Source organism: Pteropus medius, unplaced genomic scaffold, assembly GCF_902729225.1.
Source record: "Pteropus medius unplaced genomic scaffold, Ma_sr-lr_union100, whole genome shotgun sequence".
In the NCBI taxonomy this organism is placed as follows: domain Eukaryota; kingdom Metazoa; phylum Chordata; class Mammalia; order Chiroptera; family Pteropodidae; genus Pteropus; species Pteropus medius.
The window spans coordinates 13,599,442-13,622,096 of record NW_024351729.1 but is presented as its reverse complement, the minus strand read 5'-3'; the positions used below and the strand labels follow the sequence as shown (position 1 = coordinate 13,622,096).

General features: G+C 36.2%; 1 protein-coding gene across 7 annotated transcripts in view; it reads left to right on the top strand.

Moving 5' to 3' along the window:
• The window catches only part of CMKLR2 (chemerin chemokine-like receptor 2), a 45,213-nt gene that overhangs the window by 9,421 nt on the left and 13,137 nt on the right, over positions 1-22,655 (top strand). For 3 of the 7 annotated variants that reach the window (XM_039844539.1, XM_039844541.1, XM_039844540.1), the window contains 2 exons: positions 6,717-6,812; positions 20,146-20,214. The gene's annotated coding sequence lies outside the window, so the exon portion shown is untranslated. Of the gene's footprint in view, positions 1-6,716; positions 6,946-14,650; positions 14,856-15,328; positions 15,477-16,430; positions 18,536-20,145; positions 20,215-22,655 lie in introns of those variants that run through there. The other 4 variants (XM_039844544.1, XR_005649014.1, XM_039844542.1 and 1 more) reach the window with 4 other exon arrangements.

Here is a 22,655-nt window from a genome sequence, read left to right as displayed (position 1 = left end):
CTTGACTATTTTTGACCTAACAAAATGGCAATTTCTTATGCTTTAATAAAAATTTAATAAAAAATAGTTGTATATTTATATATAATTATTTATTTTATTATATAAATATTTGTTTGATTTGGGTATTTTGTGTATACACATTATATAGAAAACTATATTTAACATGGAAATCGTATTAAGCATACCATAGTTTTGATGATTGAGAAAGCACTTCCTCCTTCATTCATTAAACTTTTATTGAGGACCTATTATGTTTCCTGCACTCTGTACTTGAGATATAAGGATGAGTAAAACATAGTCCTTGCCCTTGAGGCTCTCACAGTTTAGTAAGGAAGTTAAATGCATTAACAGATAATTATTACAGAGAGTTTGTGTACAAGAGTTAAGAAGGAAATCTGAAGTCGGACAGACCCAGAAGTCTTGTCTGGGTTTCACCACTTTTGTTAATTGCCCAATGGCTCTTAGCCTCTTAGAAATTATAATAGAATAATAATAGTACCTCACAGGATTGTTGTGAGAATTAAATGTGAAAATGCATATAAAGTTACTTAGCTACTTAACAAGTTCTCAGAAAATGTTAGGTATTATCATAATGTGTTAAACGATATTATATAATTAGGTGTGCTTGGTATTTGCTTTCTTTTGAAGATAGTTAGGTGAACTGGATTTACTTATAAGCAAAACACAATTAGACACCACATGGTTTATTTATAGGGAATTAGTTTGCTCTTAATAATTGGAGAAAATGCTCCATCATCTTTCCATGGAAGCGGAACCAGTTGTCAATCAAAAGTCCTGGTCTAATTAAGTGGCTGAACAGATTTAACACCTCTCAGGAGTGAGGCTAGCTTTCCTAGGTGATCGACATTCTTTTAACACCTTTAATAGAAAGAGATTCTGAACACAGGAATGAATGAATTTGATGATAATTAAGAATGTAAGTTCCCTTCTCAAACTCACCTTTGCCTTCTCAGACAAAAATAAAATATTAGTTATTGTTGAGATGCCCATGATCATAAATGACTTTTATCAAAACCCACTGAATAGTCTTAACACCAGTTAATAAATATTATTGAGGTTCACTCTTTGCCAGGCACTGTGGTAGGCTCTGGGAGTATAAAAATAAACCAAATTATAGCCTTGTGGAAAAGAGACATTTATCAAATAAGCATTCAAGTATATAACTAAAAGTGGTAAGAGCGCAAAGTGGGGATCCTGATTTAAAATATGGGATAGGCTTGTAGAAGTCTGGGAATATACTTCATTTAGGAAAGTATCTAAAAATATAGCTTACCCTTTAGAATTGTTAGTGATTTTTCTCCTTAATTCCAAAACCACCAGCAAATTCAGGAAACTAAAGCTTAGTCGAAGCAACTGTTGGGTCACCTAATGGAAAATATTAAGTTGATATAAATTATTTATTCCGTTGCCCAGGTGCTACAAAATATTAGATAATATCAAACATGACTTTTCTGTTCGTCATTCTGCCCCAATGGGGTTTCATTTAATTAAATGAAACCTTTTCATTTCAAAATGAACCCATTCACCTTTAGAAACATTTTATCATAATCAACACACATAAAAATGTATACTTAATTATAGTTCTCTACATGCACTGACCAAGAAGGCAGGAAAAATGTAGAAGATAGTAAAATGACTAAGCTATTTCTCCCTTGTCTGGGAGGCATGCCTGGCTCTGGAACGATATTTCGTTTATAACATGCCATTTCTCCATCATTTGCCTTTTGTTTTTTGAGAAGTTGAATTGGGAAGGGGAATCTCAGCACAGCTTGAAATTGCTTCTCTAATAGGAGGGATTATATTACCATACACACTCTATAAAAGTGGTATTTTCAGATCTAAAAAATGTATTATATCTCCTAGAACACAGGGAGGGAAAAAAATGATTGCAGAAGATGTCTCTCCATTTTAACTTTTTGTTGTAATATTTCTAAGAACTCATTTATTTCAACTTTAAATAAAAGCTTGTTTAAAAAATCGGATCGCTTTTCTAGCCATGGCAAATGGAACCTGCTTGAATTTCCTGGCTGCCTTTCAGTAATTTCCTAAAGAATGACCATTTTTTAAATTTTTACGTTTTTCTCTAGCAATCAGTAAATAACTTATTCATCAAATTTAAGAGAATGTCCCAACAGAAATTCTTTGGAAGAGCTAGTGTTTTTCTTGCTGAGGCAGACAATTGATGTATTCTCTGGCCAGCTGGATTACAGCAAGTCAGTGAGATTATAGCAAAAAGTCCAGCTATGTTGTACCGATCTTCCTCACAAGATATGAACTCATTGACATGAATCATCTGATGCAAAATAAACTCCTTTAGTAAAACGTTATCACGGGACCAGAATGTCCTACTTTTGGAAAGGAAAGAACGAGCACAATGCAGCTTTACTGTAACAGCAAGAAACCACCATTTTGTTGCTTACAGTGGTATCTTTCAGCTGCCATTTTCTCTTAGGATGAAACATAAATTCAAAATGTTATCTAAACCAATTACAAATAATATCAAGCGAGCTCTCTGATTGGAGCCCTTGATCATTTAAAATTAGCTGGAAACCCAAGAATTTGTTACTTTTCAACAGTCATATGTTATGTGACTTATTTCATAATACACCCTAATAAAAGGGCTAATAAGGCAATGTAATATCAATATCTCACACTTCCTCAGATCTTACTATGAGCCAGGCACTGTCAATGGTTTACTGATGGGTTTTCTCCCCTGATCATAAATGAAGAAAATGGAATTGATTGTAATCAAAAAATAATATGGTGTGCGTGACCACTGTCTTTTTCTTTTTCTTTTTTTTTTTTTTTTGGATCAATATTATTTGGGCTTCTCATGGTAGTTGGAGCCACTCTGTCTTCAAGAACAATCATAGCATAGGAAATGTAACCAGTGTCTTTGATTCAGTATTATAGCAGTATAAAAAATGATCTTTTCTTCTTCCCCTTCTAAATTCTCAGCTGGAGCTCCTGTAACAAAAGGCAGATTAACAAATTAATCCTAACTTTTATTTACTTATATTAACTATAAATAATTAAATATAAGTTAAATAAAATACATGTATTTATATATAGTTTATGTTAATTTTTATTTAAAAGAGAAAAGCATATAAATTTAATACAAGTGCTACGTGACACAGAAGCCTTCATAAAGAGGACTTCATAATGAAGACCTGAAGAAATAGTTAAACTTGAGAATTATTATACTAGGCTCAATGTAAAGTGGAAAGTCATAGAAAAATGTAATGACAAAAGAGATATGAGCTAAGAGTAATAAACCTGGGTAAACATAACAAGTCCTGTTTTTTCAGATTCCTCTCTGCATCCATCCCTCCGGCTTCAGAGATAAGGATGCTCATTTTCTCTGGGTACAGGGAGGGCACCTCTCACATGTCGGCCTTATGATTTGCTTCAGGGGAAGGTCACAAAAGCCCTCCTGTATCTGCTGTTTCTCAGATTCCTTTAGCTTAAAATATTCAGTATGCCAAGGTGCTATATTTTGGGGTAGCATGTCCTGAACCCTGTCAGTATCTATGTTGAGTTGAAGAGGAAGATGGGAAGTAGTACCTACAAATGAGAAAATAGGAAATAGAAGAACACCACAGATAGAGGGAAAATAAGAAATAGACGACTGGAAATAGAGCAGGAGGTTATAATAGCAATAGATGACTGTCAGACACTGAGCTTCACTAATTGCCTCATTTCATCTTCACGGCTGAAGTAGATAAATAATAAAATAGATATTATTATCCCTATTTTAAAGACAGAGAAATTGAGGCTTGCCGCTTTGACTAATTTTCCAAGTCCACACAGGTAGGTGAAAAATGGCACTACAATTAGAAACTGAGGTCTCTGACTCCAGGGCCCTAGTTCTTAACTGCCATAAAATAGTGCCCAGAAACGCTTGTGATTGTTTCTGAATTACGTAGAAGCACTTGATGAGGAGGGATTGGTGGGAAAGAAGGAGGTTTAAGGACTGAAGAGACCAGGGTGACAGAAGAGAACAGACAGACAGGAAAGGGGAATGTAGAAATAAAAGTCAGCTCCACATAAACACCCTAGAAATATTTAGATATCCCAGAGGAGAGTTGAGGCAAGGACAGATTAGATATAACTGGAATTTCTTTGTGGCTGCTGTGACTTCTCTTCATCCCACTTTAGTGAGGCAGATGGAATCTTCAGGCCAAGGAAGGCATTCTGTGTTCTCAAACTGCCATGTTGATCAGGCAAAGTGCCACATCCAACCAATTGTGTTGTAGTTTGGGCATGGCTGGAACAATGGCTTAGATCCCTTCTTCTATTTGAGGGATTAAAGTGGCCTCAGTTTAACTGCAAAAAGAGAGAGAGAGAAAAAAGCAAAGTGCACACATTTGAATACTGTGTTAAATATTCTATCTGTGCAAAACAATTACATTCATCTTGTTTATTGGTCCTTCATTTCCAACAGCCATATTAAGGACCTGGCTTCTAACACACAGTCTTTAAAGATAACACAGAGGGATGAAGGGAAGAGATTCTAAGATTCTTAAAAGAAGAATTTCCTTTGGCAATATCAAACGGGGTGATATGAGAATTCTTTTCCCTTAAAGCCCTCCTCTGTTTGTCTGATATTGCACTTAAACACCCCTTCTTCCCCCATTTCCTCCTCCCTTTCCTCTAAGTGAGTGCTTCCCCAGCCTGATGTTTGGTTCCATCACGATCCTAGGAGTGGAAGGTAAACTTAGGTTTTGGAAAGTGAGTGTACCAGAACGAAATTTCATATACATTTTTTAACCTTACCGCATCCCCACCATTCTATCCCTACTCTTAGTTCTCCTCCCAAAGTCAAACCAACACTTTTGACTGAAGCCTTACTAAAAGATAATTTTTTAATATATCAAGGTCATAGATACAGAGCACAGATTGGTGGCTGCCAGAGAAAGGGAGTGGGGAATGGATGAAATAGTGAAGGGGGTCAAAAGTTACAGACTTCCAGTTATAAAATAAATAAGTCATGAGAATGTAATGTACAGCATGGTGACTATAGTCAATAATACTGTTGTGTATATTTGACAGTTGATAAGAGAGTAAATCTTAAAAGTCCTCATCACGAGAAGAAAATTTGTTTCTGTACGGTGATGGATGTTAACTAGACTTATTGTGGTAATCAATTCTCTATATGAATATCGAATCATTATATTGTATACCTGAAACTAATATGTTATATGTCAATTATATCTCAATTTCAAAAAGAAATTTAAAAAACTTTAAAAAATTAAAAAGACAATTTTTTTAAGCAGGCAAATCATGACTCATACAAATATAAAATTATCCTTTTTTAAAGGTTTTATTTAACTTAATTATGAGAGAATCAGCAAAAGATTGCATGGGTTAAAAGGAGAATTCAAGGTATTACATATATGTAATCCATCATAAATGTTAAATGAATATTCAACAGTTGCAAAACTAGCCAATACATACAGGGCAATATCAATGGCATTTCACCAAACACGATTCATTTGTATTTCAATGGACAAGGATCACTTGCAAAGATGTAAGTTGTCTACAACTTACACAATTGTAAATTACCTCAAAGACAATGACAGGCAGAGAGAACCTGAAAAAACAGACCAGGTAGGATTTCCAGGAATCTTTTTGCCCATTTCAAAGTCTTTCATAGTTTTTCTTGACAGGCCCTAAATATACAATTATGTTATCCTTCTTTATATGTAATTCAATATAAAAAATGCTAAACCAATGCTCACAAATTTCATAATTAAAATGAAATAGCTTCTTTCCAGAATTTATTACAAAATTATAGATAAATCCTTTGAAGTTAAACCTATTTAATGTTTTACTGCTTCCGCTTTGCTGTGTTTAGTCTGCCCTTTGAGTAACACTCCCTCCCGTTAACTGGGCTCTTGACCATACGGTGACATCTGTAGTAAAGTCGTCTTACAAACCTTGGAATAGGCCAACAGTTGATTATTTCTTAATGAAATAATTTGAGACAAAAATGGAGAAACATTATATAGTACTCTCATGGTAAATGGGTAAAATATCTGAAATAAAACCCAACCACTAATCATATTCCTCAGGATGCCTGCATATCATAAGTCATGTCTTACAATGTACTTTTATATTAAGACCAGTACTGATTTTAGTCCTAATGTTACGCTACAGTGTATAAAGAGGTTGGGGAGCGTGGTCCTTTTCAAGCAATATAAGACAACACTTTGAAACTACTTAGGATAGTTGCTGGGTGCGTTAGTTAAAAAGATAATTTTTATTATTCAATGCAAAATAACCAATTACAAATTTAAAGAAATTATTTTAAATAAAGCGAATAGCTTTCTAAATTTGAAAACGAGAAAGTGAGGGCTGGACAAGAGGATGAAGATGAAAAATTGGAGATTCCGAATAAAGAGGAAAAACTGAAGGCTTTTAGTTATACTCTGTTCAACTTTCTTTGATTCTGAATTAGAAGTAGAAATAGTGAGTACAGTAAAGTAGAATGTAAAGGGTGTTCTGAAATAACAGTTGCCTGTGTCTCAGGATGACACTTGCCCTTTAGGACTGAGTCCAGTTAGCCACCAGCACCATTAGCAAGTCCCAGTGGTTCGCTGGAGGTCATGATCGTGGGAAGTCTGTTGTTTTGTGGTTAACACAAACATCCAAATAGGACAAAGCTGATGCACTCTATTTCCACATCTATTTAGGTTCCTCTTGGTTTTTGCTCCAGTTCTGATTTCTGCATTCTGACTCCTCCTGACTGATCCATCTCCTGCAGTTTTACTCGCCTGTGGTTTCATTGAGTGAGTATTGACATTTGGCTAATAAGTAAGCTATATTTTCTGACGTGTGGCCTCATATAGGCTTCGGACCTCTTTCCTTCAAGTGTGGTGGAGCATCAGTTCTCCTGGTTTCAAGTAAGATCGATCCCATGTGGTGAGTCCTCCCCTCCTAGGTCCCCAGCCGCAGTTTCACCTTTTTCCTCAAGGTCGCTCTCTACCTAAGTGCCCTGATGGGCTTGCATTCAAAAAGCTCTCTGCCGCTCCCTCCAGGAACCCAGCGGTACTACCTCCACTACTTCCTGGCTCGGGTTCATCCATGTTAAAGATTTGATTGCCAAACTCTAGAATTCACATTCTACCAATTTGTAATAAGAAATGGAAAGCAAGCAAAAAATAAAACCAAATTTAATTTTGGCTATAATGGTAGGAGTTGATGTGTAGTAGGTAAAATTATTAGCCAAGATCATGTTTATTTTAGATCTTTCTCATTCTTTTAACAGATATTTATTGAACCAGGAATTGTTCTAGGAATTGTCCCAGCAACTTAGGGTATAGCAGAGAATAAAGAGAGACAGTTTAGGTACTTAGATCTTACATTTAATGAGGTTTTTTAGAGTGAGAAGGTAAATAATTAATGAGTTAAAGAGTTCTACTTTATAGAGGGGAAAACTTTAAGAGTCTAATTGGTATGCTAATCTATGTTCTCTCAGTTAATCACAAATAGAGTAACCATTAAACTTGAGGCAGAAACCTGAAAATAAAGGCCTAGTGCTCCAAAAGGTAAAGTTTTGCAAACCTTAAAGAGTTAAGTAATGCCAAACATTCTGGCCTTTATTTTTTTTCCCCCTTCTTTTTATTGTGAAAAATTTCAAAAATTCTGAGTTGAAAGAATAGTACAGAGAACAACCATATATCTAGACCAGTTGTTAACATTTTGCTATATCTGGTTGATCTGTAGTTATTTATATATAGTATGTATATATATACATATTTCTTATTTAAAAATAATTTCAAACTTATGGAAAAGTTGCAAGAAAAATACAGAAAATGCTCTTATATCCCCTTTGCCTAGATTCACCAATTGATAAAATTTTGTCACATTTGCTTTTGTATTCTCTAAGTATATGTATGTAGTTTTTCTGAACCATTTGAGAAGTTGCATATATGTGTCCCTATATATACCTCTATATATTTCAGCATCTATTTTCTAAGAATAAGGACATTTTCTTACATAACCACTGTATACTTGTCAATTACAAGAAATTTACAATTGATTTAATATTTATATCTAATCTACAAGCCATATTTCAATTTCGTCAACTGATCTAATAATACTCTTTCGGACATTTAATTTGTCTCCAGAACAGGATTCAGTACAACATTACATGTTACATTTAGTTGTCATGTCTCTTTAGTTTCTTTTAATCTGGAACATTTGCACAACCTTACTTTGTCTTTGATGACATTGGCATTTTTTAAGAAAACAAAACAGTAAAAAAAAACGTTCCTCATTTGGAGGTTATCTGATGTTCATCTGTGTCATAGATTGAATTATTCTAGAAGACTCTGGGGCAGAGTTTAATTATCAGATGTTTATTGGATTTTGCCCTTAGAATCCTTACCTGTGTGTGGAAGGTGGATGGGTAGGAGACAACTGAGCAGAGGCAGAAATAGAGTTGCAAGGTAGTACTGACAGCAATAGCCAACTCTAGGTGGATCTCTGAAGCTCTAATAGATCTATCAGAATTGTCTCCCATTGGGCCAAAATGGCCACATCTTTTCACTTCCATTTCAATAATTATTGAAGAGCATGACCTTGGGCAAGGAGCTCTACGTAGAGTAACAGCAGTCAGTCCCTTAAGGGCTACGAGCTGGAGGCTGTCTCTTGATCTCTGTCCGAGGAACTAGGGCAACAAGTTTTTTCATGAAGGAGGAAATGCATTTCTGTTTACCACAGTACATGATTAAATCAGATTATACATTCCCAGCCTGGCAACTATGATGTACATTGTTTTTCTGAGTTCTGTGAAAGTAAGTTATAGACTTCAGCCCTAAAACCTTCAGCATACATCCCCCAAAAAGAACATTCTCTTACAAAACAATATCATTAACACACCTAAGAAAATGAAAAATAATTTCTTGATGATGTCCAATTCATATCACATTTCCCCAGGTAGTCTCAAAATATATGTTATAGCTTTTTAAAATCAGTATTTAATCAAGGGTCACATATCACATTCAGTTTTGTGTCATTTCTCTTTTAGTCTGGAATAATCCCCCTATTTATTTTTTTACGACAAAGACTTTCCGAAGAGCCCAGGCCTGATGTCTTGAAGAATCTTCCTACTTTTCAGGGTGTTTTTCAAATTTGAAAGTCAGTCATAAGACTTAATGTCACAAGAAGTGAGAAAAATACCATTATTTTTTCTTAGATGATTTTAAGTATTTAATGAAGATAAAACAGTTTCGAAAGACGTATGCTATGTTTTTCAGAGTAGTAATCGAAGAACTGTTGTTATATTAATTATTAATTAAATAGAGTCATTAGAGAAGTAAAGATATAAAATGATTTGTTATGGCAATTTTATTACACATTTATAAAATTGAGTTAACTCAATATTTGTGTGTGTGTGTGTGTGTGTGTGTACATTGCCAGGTTCTACTTAACCCTCACATCTTCTCTAATGGAATGAAACAAAATTAAAAGCAGCTTAGTGGGTTTTTTTTGTAATTTGCTAGCAAGAACAGGAAATGAAAGAATCATGTTATCTTAACTCATCATATTATATTTTATTATAATCATATTATATTGTTACTAAACCTTCTGTAGTTCTTTAAATTCAACGCTCTCATTATAAGCTGTTTTAATCCTCTTAAAATATTATGACTCATTCATTATAACAAATTAAGAAAGAAAGACATGAGACACAGAAATCCTTTTGGATTATTTCCAAATTGGCTTCTCTAACTAATGTCCTTCAATTGAGCTAGTTATGAATTTTCCGATAGAAAATAATTATATATCTGCTAAGTATTAGTCAAAATATTTTCTTTTTTTTCTTATTTTCAAAAATATCTGGTGTATCTTATGCAGTATTTACTTATTGTGTCCATTAATAACTAATATTTGAGAACATTTATAATATTAATGGATTTTATCTAAGAGTAGTTTAACTTACATCTTTAAAGTATTTCAATAATATGAGATAATTGCTAAGATTAATAAGAAAGATAAGTATGGTCAAAATTATGTCAAAACTTATAATAAAAGTTTGATGTTAGTCTATATGTAATTCAATTTTTGGTATAAACTTCTTTGGCTGCAAGAAAGAACCCTTGGTTTACTTCACTGATAGGAATATCTCTTAATGCTGGGATGGCCTCTTCTTAGTGTTTCTTCTGCTGTTGATTTTTAGCAGTTTTCTGTGATTGCACGAATGGAGTTGAATGGAGAGGTACTCATCATGTTTATTCCAAATAAGAGTACATAACTGATTATTATTACCAAAATACTTTAAAAATTTGTCAGTGGCCACCACCTTGACAACTGGCAAGTCTATCTTTCTCCTTGATTTTTTTTCTGTCCTCCTTTCTCCTTCATTTTTTTCTTTTATGGAAATAATTTACCATTAAAACTGTATTATAGTATTCATTTTCTACTCAAACTAATATATATCCCACGAAAATGAAAGGAGAAATCTTCATTATAAAAAATTATACAATTTTATATGGGATAAATATAAAACTAAAGATTTGATGTTATGAGTAGGAATAAGATATATTAGAGAACAGAAAAATTTTGCCTATTTTGAGCCGATCTATTTTGATTCAGCACTGGTCTTTGAATACCCTTTATGTTTAAGTCTATGTACTGAACCCTTTGATGAGCTACAAATTTAATTGATTTATTGATCCATTCATTCATTTAGTCATTTATTCACTTTTATAGTCTCTAAAGCAAGTTCAAGAAGGAGACAGAGGTGGTGGAAGAATGTACATTTTTTTTCCAATAGAAGTTTAACTGTGAGATGGGTTATATATCTCTTCTTAGATTTTGTAAACCAAGTGGTTCCCAGATGCACAAAGTATGCCTATTCAGATTCCCTACTGAGGTGGATTAAGTGAAAATAGCAAAGTAAGGACCTCAGAAAATTCTTTCCTTCACTGGGAGGAATTACTGAAAGGCTAGCAACAATCCAGAGAGTGTTTATTTAAGAGAAAGAAAAAGAAAGAAAGAGTTCAATCTCAGTAAGTGCACTTTTGTGGCATTTTTCACTTGCCCTGTTCCATTCTGGACTCTCCTGCTTTGTGATATCCTTGAAAACTAATAGCGTGGTCTACGGCCATGCCACCCTGAACATGCCTGATCTTGGAAGCTAAGCAGTGTCGGACCTGGTTAGTACTTGGATGGGAGACCACCTAGGAAAACCAGGTGCGTTTAAAAAAAAACAAAACTAATAGCATGCATCCTAGGCAAAGACCAGCAGCCTGGCAGCCACTGGAAGAAACGGAAAGGGGCAGGAACTCCTTCAAAGTCTCATTCCCAGAGAATTATTATATGACTTGTCTGGTGGCTCCTTGGAAAACCTCACTTGCAAGACTCTATGTATGACCTCAGAGCTCACCTAGTGTGACAAGCTTTTTACCCATAAGCATGTGTCACAAATAATTACAGGCAGTTATTTAAGTTTGCATCTGCCTGAGGTGATGGATACCAGTTGGAGGAAGGCATTAGACTAACTAAAAGTGTAAAAAGAAAAACTGGAGAATGAGACATACAGAGAGGCTTTGAAAAGCTCTGACGTATACCTAGGAATCAAGCTGGGCACAGGCACATCCAGGACTGTGCTCATGCCCAGAGCTCTATGCATTGCCAAGACCTGAGAAGGCTGTAAGCTCGCATCTTCGGATGACGTGAGGATTCGTGCAAGTGATGGCTAATGCTGAGTTAAAAGTGTGCCCCCAGTATGCTCACGGACCCTTCCTTAAAAACTGGGATTTGATTCCAGGCATTCAAGAAAATTTCCAGGTCCTACATTTTACCTTCTGAGCTTTGCACAGTGGTGACAACAAAGGAGAGGCCACGTGGACCATAGGACAGCCAACTGCTTTGATGTCTCTCTGGATTCTTGCTTCCATCTCAGTTCAAGCTGCTAAGGATTTTCCTTCCTTTCTTGCCAGCTCAGCCATACATTTAAAACAATGATTTTTACATTGAGTCCAGTATTTGTAGAGTTTTTCTAGTGAAAAATTTTAAAAGAATATCTACATAACACTATCGCCAAAAACATAACTTCACTCAGCTTATGAGCTGTTACTTTCTCATTGCCGTCTTTAGGAAAGATCTATCTGTACTGTCTTTTCATATCTGAATACAGTAAGGAGCAAAGAGTTACGCAGACTGCAGTGACTGCATCGTTGGGGAATCCCACCTCCCTTTTTCTACTATTCAGCCTTAGAACCAGGCTTCAACCAGCTCCCATTTTCTCTTCTTATCTCAGAGGGGCCCCAGAAACTCAGACACTACCCTGTCCCTCTGAAGCTGATTCTACTCCCCACTTCTCTGGTCACAAATCTCTCCAACTCCCATATTCTTTGCTCCACAAATTTTATTTGTATCTTAAGGCTTTTATTATTAACCACTAGAGCAAAGTAGATAATAGAAACATGATCAATATGAGAAATGTATAAGCATTTCATAATTTTACTAAAGGTCTTATAATTATGGTCCTGATTTCATGCTAGGATGAGTTCTCACCTTCCAATTTTATTCTCTTATGGAGTTAGTTGCTCCATATTTAGGCGAAGACCAGAAGGACCCTGTTTTCAAAGATGATCCTTCTTCCCAAACCAAAGATGTGATGCTATCAAGATAGAACAATAGGTGTCCCCTCTGCACTCCAGAGGACAATTGACACCTCTGAAAAATTACCAGATTGAATGTTACCCAAACCAGTCATCCTCTGTCCTGATCAGGAATATTATGGACATTATTGTATAATTCTCTATTATTATATCAAAATACCCAAATGTAAACTAGCTTCTGATTGTGAACCCACTTTTAACCACCTAGTTAACACAAGGCTTTATCAACCCTTCTGAAACTTTGATGTAGTTTGATATATGTTAGACTTTTACTTTCTACTTCTCATTTCTTAGCTTTTTTCATATTTTGCATCTCATTATCTCTTTATGCTACATTTTGGATAACTTCTTCAGATAGATCTGCTAGTTTACATCCTCTCTTCAACTGGGTCTAAGCTATCATTTTATGCATCTATTAAATTAGATTTCAATATTAACTTTGTAATTTCTAGATGTTCTGCTTGATTCTTTATAAATCTTTCTGGGCCCAAAAGAGATAGTCTTCCTAAAATTCTGGTAGTTATTAGTGCTTCTGTCTTTAGGTCTTATTTTAAAGTATTCTGCTAAATTTCTGTTTTTTCATGTATAAAATGAAAGGACTAAATTAAATTATCTCTAACATTTCATCCCACTTTAACAGACTATGATTCTATGATCTTTAGCTACCCTGACTCCAAAGAGATTAAATAGTAGAAATCGACTTGTAAAGGGAGAACGCCCATTCACCAACTAAGAATGGCAAGTTGAAAAAGATTAAAAGGACTAGAAATGGCAACTAGATCTTTGGGGATAAAATGGGACATAAGAAAAATTATTTTCCTTCGCTATATATCATATATGGAAGAAATTTTAGTGTCCTCTCTCTTTACCTTCCATGCCACACAATCCCTCTAAAAAAAACTTAGTAGAGGCAGCACTGCATGTATTTTTTGACTGATAGAAGACTGGCTAAGCAACAGAATCAGAACTGTACATCCTGGTCAATGGCCAGGAGAGCCTTCAAACTGCATCAAGTATAACATTAGAGTAACCACAACATAGAGTTTTAAGGTTGGCAGAAATTTACACATCATCAAGTCCAGTCATGATTAATTCCTTGATTTCCTGCTACAAAACTCTCAATTTATGGTTGCCTCATTAAACATCTCCAAGTATGAGAAATGTGCCATCATCTGACACAGCTGTGTACTAGAATGAAAGCTCCATGGGTTCTTTCCACTGCTATTCACCACTATTTCTCCAGGGCCTGGACCACATAGTAGATGCTCAACAAATACTTATTAAATGAATAAATGCCAATTTTAAAAAACTATAAGCTTTAGAAAGTTTTGCCTTGCATTGAGCTAACATGTCTCTTTCTTTCATATTGTTAGTTTTACTCTCTGACCAGATAAAACAGTTTCCTCCTTTGTATGCCTTTGAAGCATTTGAAAAAAGTTACCCTGCCCTTTCTTTTCCAGGATAAATAGTTTCCACCAACTCATTCAATGTCTGTCACATGATGTACTTTTCAGCTTTCTCCCCATCCTGTTCCCTTTCTGCTGGACGTGCTCTAGTTTATCATTGTTCTTCTTAAATTATAATTCCCAGAAAAGAATACAATACCCCCAGGTGCAGTCTGACCAGGTCAAGTAGAGGTGGACAAATACTTCCCCCAATTTTATTAAAAAGCCGAAGGGCAAATTCACCTTTTTTTTTTAAAGCTGTCACATCCCTTTCTTGACTCACATTGAGCTCATGGTCAAGAAGAAAGCTTGTATTTGGGCAGAAATTTAGCAGGTCTAAATGTCAGAGCAGGTCACCAAAGAACACTCATCTCAGTCCCTTTGGTGATTGGTGCACATCCCATGGAAATGCAGCCAAAAGTGGTTGATTGGGTCTCCTCCTGGGCGCATCACATGACTGCCTTCTCATAGATGACGCAAAGGCACAGAATATGCCCTTAGTCCAGACTGTGTATCTCTTTAATTGTAGGCTTACCAAATCCATTTTAGTGAAATAATTCAGAGCCTATAACTGCTGCTTATGCATATTATCAGCTAGGAAAACCTGTTGGAGAAGATGATTTGTTTTCTACTACAACTGGCACAAAGTTCGATGCAAGTGTTGCTTAACAAGTGAATTCTGAAGTTAAAGAAGACAGGTTTTCTAAATTTCTAAAGAACACTCTGGACACTGCCTTTTGGTCCCATTTTCCAGGTCAGTATGGTAGAATTAGATTTTTTTAGAAGTAAGAGAATGGTCATTGTGAATTTTTCTTTTCAGGACCTTCAAGCTAAAGTGATTTCATCATAGGATATGTATGGCCACTATTAATATGACTATTCTTAGCTGGTTTTAAGGATGAGCTTAGACTTACAAAGCATTTTTGCTTTTAATAACTAGTCACGTGAGTTATTAAACATAGTTTCAGGGAATCAGACGTTAGGTTGAAATGGTTTGTCTGACTTTGCCTCGTTAGAGAAAATCTGTGATGAGCAGAAAAGATATAGGAACCGGCTTTAAAAATAGAATTTTTAAAAAGAAATTTTATTGTATCAAGTGGTTTGTTACTGAGTTCTTTCAAAGTTCCTTACCAGGAAGTAAACTACTTGAATTATTTTTCAATGAAGGTATATTATATTACTTACATAGATGCCAAGATATTTTCTGACTACTTTCTTGGTCTTTAGTACCTGGAGAAGCACTTGGCTTTGATTTATCCAAAATTCTGAGATGACAGGGGATGTGAAAATACACACCTACCATTCTTTCTCATGAACCATTAATCTTAATGACCTTTTACAAGGTCACTTATTTTCCTCAAGTTTCTGAGACAAGGTGAGTAATATCAAATATGAAAAGGTATATATTAAATAATTATTTTACTGTATACTTACTGTGTTCAGAGCCAATTTGTAAAATAATATAGTTAGAGGTCTCAGAAGTTGTTCTTTCCTCAAACTTCTACCACTGGTCAGAAAGTAAGTACATGGGAAAGGTGGCATATAAAATGAGCTGAGAATAAAGAAAAGAGCTCTTAAAATAGAGTCATCTGTTTTGGTTCCCTCCCTTCCTTCCTTCCTCCCTTTCTTTGTTAGTCAGAGAAAGAAGTGGGAAAAATAAAAAAGTTTTTGAGCTATATGCACAAATGCTCTCTCCCCCTTCTGTCTCGTTATGCAGACTTAAGTATGAAGAACTAGTTAAGAAGTGGAGATTGTTTCCTTTGCAGCTGTACAGCTGTTTTAGGCACTGCTACATGTTTATAACCTTTTCTCACAGATGTCACATTTTATGAAATGTGACTCATTAGGGTGGTACTAGTATCTTTAGATGGAAAGAAATCCCTGAGGGCTGAATGATTACATAAGTCTAGTTCGCTCATAACCTGAAATATTTGAATAGACTATTTCCTGGAGGGAAAAAGGCAGTAAGACTGTCATACTTAAATGAATCAGGAAGAACAATGATTTCAAATTCATTCTTTTCTCTGGGAGGAATGAGGGAGGGACAGTATTCTTGTTTGGGTAGGGTTTGTTTTCTTTTGCAGAATGTTTTTAATTTGTGTAGGCTTTTTATTTTGGACCTTGGTCCATATATTTGTTTCAATGTGAAAAAAACCCACACACACACAACTTACTAGAAGATATTTTTTGAATGCCCACTCTGTGCAAAGCGCTGGATTTTGGTGCTGCTTGGAGGCATGGAGAGTAGTAAAAGGGCTAGAATACACTGTCCTGCCATCTTTGAGCTTCTCATAAATGTTTATTACTAAACGTTACCTGTGTTTTCCAGAGGAGGCACCTGGGGTCTCAAGTAGGAAGGTGACTCATCCAAAGCTATGCAGCTAGTGACATGCAGAATTAAAATTCGTTACAATGTTCTTTCAACATACCAGTCTACCTCCTAGTACCTGAGGACTTAAATGAGTCAACTGTCATGGCAAGGGAGGAACTAAGGTGAGGCAACTAAGGCAAAATTTTAACAGGTGCCAAAAAGCTTAGTAAACAAAATTAATGCAAAAAAAAACAACAACAACAACAAACAACAACAACAAAAAACCCATGCTGAACAATATATCAAAATTTTAAGTGAAGTCAGGATCTGACCCTGAACTTGAGGTTGAACGACTCAACCTCACTTGCCTCACCCTAATCTTGGCTTTGCATCATTCAATCTAAGCGTTTGGGTGGACCAATGGGAAAACCAAGAAAAAAATATTCCCATGACTGTGATGACTAAAAAGGAATCCCTGAATGTATAAAATGAGGTATTCAGATGTTTGGAGATGGATCACAAACCACTCAGTAGTATACTGAGATAAAAAAACTCTCATTTGTTTTGTTAAGAAACTGAGGCTGAAGAGCATGGGGGAAAACTTGAGATGTGTGAAAGTAGGTCATGCTAACCTCTAAGGGACACCACTCCTGTAATGAACTCAGTCTCCTTCAAGGGCTCTGCTAGGTAGAAGACAACATGGATTCCTGAGAGCCTCACAGTGACGTTTGATGGGAAGGCTTTGAACAGAACTAGAAACTGGGTTAAAAGTTTTCTTCCTTTTGATTTTCTACTCTCTCATCCAAGTCCTGTGTTTGAAGTGTTAAGCCAGGATCTGGATACACACCATTTGAAAGTACTCTTGCTCTTAGAAGGACAAGAAGAAATTACAGTAGTTTCTAGGAGGAAAGGAACGGATCTTGGACAAATGTAGGCCTCCAGGTTCATACGGGGTCTGCTTGATCAAGAGGGACCAAAAGGGGACTTGGGACCTAAGCTTCTATGAAGAAGTAAAGAATATGCATTTGCCTGCATGTCCTCAGAATCCAGCTGCCATAGGCTAGATGGGAGTTGATTTAAGTTCTTGGTCTGACAATTTGGCTTTTTCTCTTTTCCATATTTGTCAACGAGTTGAACAGCAGAGTCAGTTCCAGGGATGGGATAGATTCTGGATAAATGTGAACCTCTGACACAGTACTAATATATAGCTATGACAGGAACACAAAGTAGAAACTGTTCTTACAAGCTGGATTCCACTTGGCCTGGAGCTAAGGGTAGGAGGTAGGGAGTGGTGAGGAAGAGTCTAAGAAAGAACCAAAGTAGCTTTCTTTTTCTTATGATTCTGAGTTTCCTCCTATCTAGTCATCTTCATTTGCAGGGAAAGGTGACGGATTTTTTTTGTTTATTTGTTTTGTTTTTTCATTCAGCCACAGATCCAGGTCTAAAAAAAAAAGTAGAATTATTCTCTAAATTCAGTGTCATTCTTGCTGTAAACACTTTTGAGAGAGGATTCTCATGCTTTGGGTGCTTAAAGTTTAAGAATATGGGCATTTACAAACTTGGATAAGAATTCTAACCATGCCAACTTGCCAACTGAATGGTTTCTTTAATTTTCCTCATTTTCCGTTTCCTAATCAGTGGAGAATAAAAGCTCAAAAATGATATCTATACATTGTCATAGATTCTTGTCTTTAAAGGATGATGTTAAAGGCCCCCTTCACACATGCATCAATACCTTCTAGAATATCCCCATCCAGCAGCCATTCAAGCTCTGTCCAAACCCCCTTAGTGCCCACCTAATGCAATGTATCTCTTTGTTTGGTTTGTTTGGTAGGTTTTCAACATTCTCCAGTCTGAATAGCTATAATTCTGGTTTCCAATTGTTTAGTTATGATCAATGGGCAAGTCTTTCAACTTGTGCCTTATTTTATTTTCCACTACTACATTTTATCCTTACTCCCTCCCTCCTAGCTCCTCCTAGGGAGAATAAAAAGCAAAAAATATTTTCAGGCATAATCTTGTAAGAATGAGAGGAAGTTCTAGAAACGTTGTCCTTCCCTCCTCCCTCTATTTCTTTGCTGGCTGCTGTGTTGAAAAAACATTACCGTTGTTACCAAAACAAGTTTCCCTTCCACCCTCATCACTGAGTTCACTTACTACCTCTCTGAATGATGAACAGTATTGTTTTGTGAAGTTGCTGCAACTTCAATATATTCTGAAAATTCCTTGAATATTCCTCTCCTTTAGGAAAAAAGCGTTCTCTTTCTTTAAGAAAGGAAATAATCTAATATAAATTAACGTAAGAAAATAATGGCTGCCAATCCAGTTTCCACCTTAAACCGAGTATTGCCCCTAGACTTATGTAAATGTCATTGATAATATGTGATTGAGAACAAACATATCTTTAGTGCCAAGTAATGATGAAATAGAAAACAGAGGTATATTTTGGTAGCAGCACAGAATTCCACTGTGTGCCTCTGACTTTTCTGAAGAATCTCTCTGTTTGCAGAGATTTCAGGTCATGATTAAAGATTCTAGACTCACACAAAAACAGTCATAGCCAACCATCAGTAATATCTATTTATTAGATGTTTTATAATCTGTACCTTGTTGTGACTGCTGCTTCCACAATCAGTTCTTCAGAAGACATAACACTGCCCAGAATATATTAAAAAGAATTAAAGCTTTAGTTTTGACTGTTTGTACGAATGAAAATATCCAAAACATAAATTGGGACAATTAAGGTCTTCAATAGCTACTAGTCACAGGCCCTACAAAAATAAAGTTACAGAAGTCTTATGACATCAAGGTTTTCGAATCAGGGCCCGCATTCTTCCTGCTAAAAAATTTCTTGTACACATAGAAAGCCCTTTTCAAGGAAATACCGACTTGGGGATTTCTTTCTGCTATGATCAAGGCTTTGAAACATTATATCATCAATGATGGCGATTCTTCCCCAGACTCTAGGTAATATTTGGAGAGAAGTGAGATAAAGACCTAGGCCATATCCTTTAATCAAAGGTGAATAAATAGTTCTTTTAAAAGAGAAAAGTAAGAGAAATATAATGCTGAACAGTATTCTATTTTCTTACCACTCTTGGCCAGATATGGGAGATAATAATGGCATTTGGGGGCTAGACACATGAGTCCCCCAACTCCTACCTTCAAAGGGCAGGCATCTACCAATGTATGAACTCCATACAGATTCAATATTTTTTACAAATATGAAACCCACAAAACAACAAATTTTAAATCTTTGCTTAAAACTTCTTACCCTTCTTGTGAAGTAACCCAAAGATATCCTACTTTCTTTCCATCTTCCCCTCCGTTGTATGCTGCTTTGCTTTTAGTTTGAAACTGGTTATAATGACCTCTGCAGTGATCGAGCATGCTTTCTGTGCCAAGTATTGAGCTGACCGCTTTTTGAGGATTTCTTTGTGTGATCATTACTGCAACCCCATGACTTAATACCATTACTCTTCCCATTCTACAAGTGGGGAGGAAACCGAGATGGTGAGGTAGCATAGCAGTTGGTTTGTCTAAGATTCTGCAACCAGAAAGAGAGGGGGCTGGGATTTAAAGGGAGGAGTTCCGACTCCATAGCCCAAAGACCATTTTATTGCCTGTTATTTACATTCTGCCGGTGCTAATGATCTTAAAGTTTTGCAAAGGAAAAAAAGCCTAAAAGTTTCTCCCTGACCCGACGTTAATCATTCACTCTGTTTTCTCCCAGAAATTAACAGAGCCATACAGATCCTGGAAGCCAGGACACTAACTCCTGGGTGGAACGTTAGAACAACTGGTAAGTAAATAGGCATTGAGTTTTCAAATCTGTGCTGTTGTCTTAAACCTTCCAAGTAAAACACGAGGGTTAGACAAGCCAATCAGCCTGCAAGTGACTTTTATGAAAAGATCTTGATGCCAGCAGAGTAAAAACAGGTATCATTTTATTTCCACTTGATTCAATTGTTTTTTCTTTTTTATAAAAGAAACCCTCTCTCTCAGCCCTACTGCCTTTAAAAGTGAATAAGACATTTAAATGCCTAAAATTATCTTTTCTATCTAATGCTATTTTCCATTCCAACTCTAAAAAAGAAGTTACCGTGAAGCTTATACTCTTTAGCTAAGCTTCCTAAAAATTTTTATTAATTTCTTAAATGAATGTCTTTCAGATATCTCTCCCTCATCTCCATTCTCACTCTCACTGCCTAAGGCCCTTCCATCTTTGACTTCAGTTGTGGCAATGTTCTCCCAAACTGCTACCAGAAGATATTTACAAAAACAAAGATTTGGTGATGTCACTCCCTCCTACAAACCTTTTTATTTGCTCCCAACTGGCAATGGAGTAAAATCCAAAAGCATGACTTTCAAAAGCCTTCATTACCAGATCACCCCTCTTTTATGTTGTCTCTTTTCCAGCCAAACCAAAAAATTTCCATTTTTCCTGACATGCCAAGGAAGATCATCTTAATATCTGGTGTTAAGCAATAAACAACATGGGAGCTACAGATAAGCAAGATACTTCTCTATTAAAGGATAGGCTATGCCCAGACTTAGGGTAGGAGGGTACAACCTACAATCACTGTTCTATCACCTCCCAACCAGCAGTAGCCATCAATATTAAACCAATTTTCAGTTTCCATTTAAATCTCCTTTGCTTCCCTTGGATGAATAAATGAGGTATCTTTATAAAACACTGCTATACCTCAACACCTTCCAAGCAGAGCATGTTCATCCAAAGGGCATCGAAATATTCTACTGGTGCCAAACATCTTAAATACAATCTGGGGTGTGCTGTACAGTTTATATTTAATAGTGGGAAATACTCAACAATGCCCCCAAATACATGCCCTCTCCCGTTCCACACACATACACACAGGCTTTTCAAGAAACTCTCTTCCCTAAGAAGACAGCCCTTGCCAAATAAAGTTTGCTGACCACATAGGTTTGCTGGGTCATGGATCAGTGGTTTTCATGGGAGAGTTTCTCTTTCGTGCCCATTAATTCATTCAACTCATTTCTGTCATCAGTCAGAAGCAAAATACATGTTCCCTCGAGGGCCCAATGGTTTTCACAGGAAATATATTCAGCTCTTGAGTTTTTTACAGGGTCTACGAAGAACACTACACAGGCAATCCACAGAGACAAAGACCAGCAACTTCACATCCTTATCTCTATTTAAGGTAGATTAGAGCCTAAATTTTCTTAAGATTCTATTAGGTATACATCTTTGCAATAGTCCGTGAAAACCCACCCTATTCAACGTTTTGGAACTAAATTAAACCTCTTTGCATTCACCAGATGTTCTGCCAGAAGGAATCTTTGTATTTTGTCAAGGTAGATAAACAAAATGTTTCCCTCTAAAGCCAAGCCTCGTTTAAAGCCACATTGAAAAGTTTAAGGATACATATTTCCACCAGATGTCCTTTTCCAAAATCATCTGGATTTTTTAGACTATTCATCACTATACTCTCTGCCAGAAACTCTTGCAGTGAAATCTACTTATTCAGAAAAGAGTTTCATCTTTCTCGTCTATTAAATCTGAATAGATCAGAAACTGATTTGATTAATTCAGTAGCTAGTTCTGTGCTCCAAAACTAGATATTTGCCACTCTAGTATCTGGGTAAATGTAACCCAGGAAAGTGATAACTCGGGTCCTCACAGCAGCTGAATCCCTGCAGTAAGTATGCCTCTTCGCATTCTTTAGAAGCCAAACCACAGAATTTAGGGATGGTCCTCTGACTTTGCTCAACACCAAACATTTTTTTCGCACGTTTCTAACAGACTTGGGTGGGTCTGCATATATTCATGTCCACAATGCAGCCTGGCACCTACTTAAGTGGCTACTCAGAAGATGTTATGATCATGTAGACCTTTATTAGCCTTTATTTCAGTCAGAATTACTTATTTGCCTTTCAGCAGCACATATGGTTTATGACAAATACAGTAGCTATTTCCTCTTTTCAGTCAAGTCTAAAAGCCCCATTCTGGCACTGTCACTGTGCTCCTCACAGCACTTCCGACCTGAGAAAACTATACGATGTCTCAATGGAAGGCGCCTGCCAGCCAAGACAGTTTGATGCCGCCTGTTTGAAGCTGCCAATGTTTCCCTTTAACCTGGATTTAAAGACCAATTTCACCTTCTATCCATCTTCATTTCTGGTTACTGCCTAACAAGTCTCCTTTCTAGGGCCCAGAAATCCCTCCAGTTTCACTTCTGAGTTTTCATGCACATCTTCCCA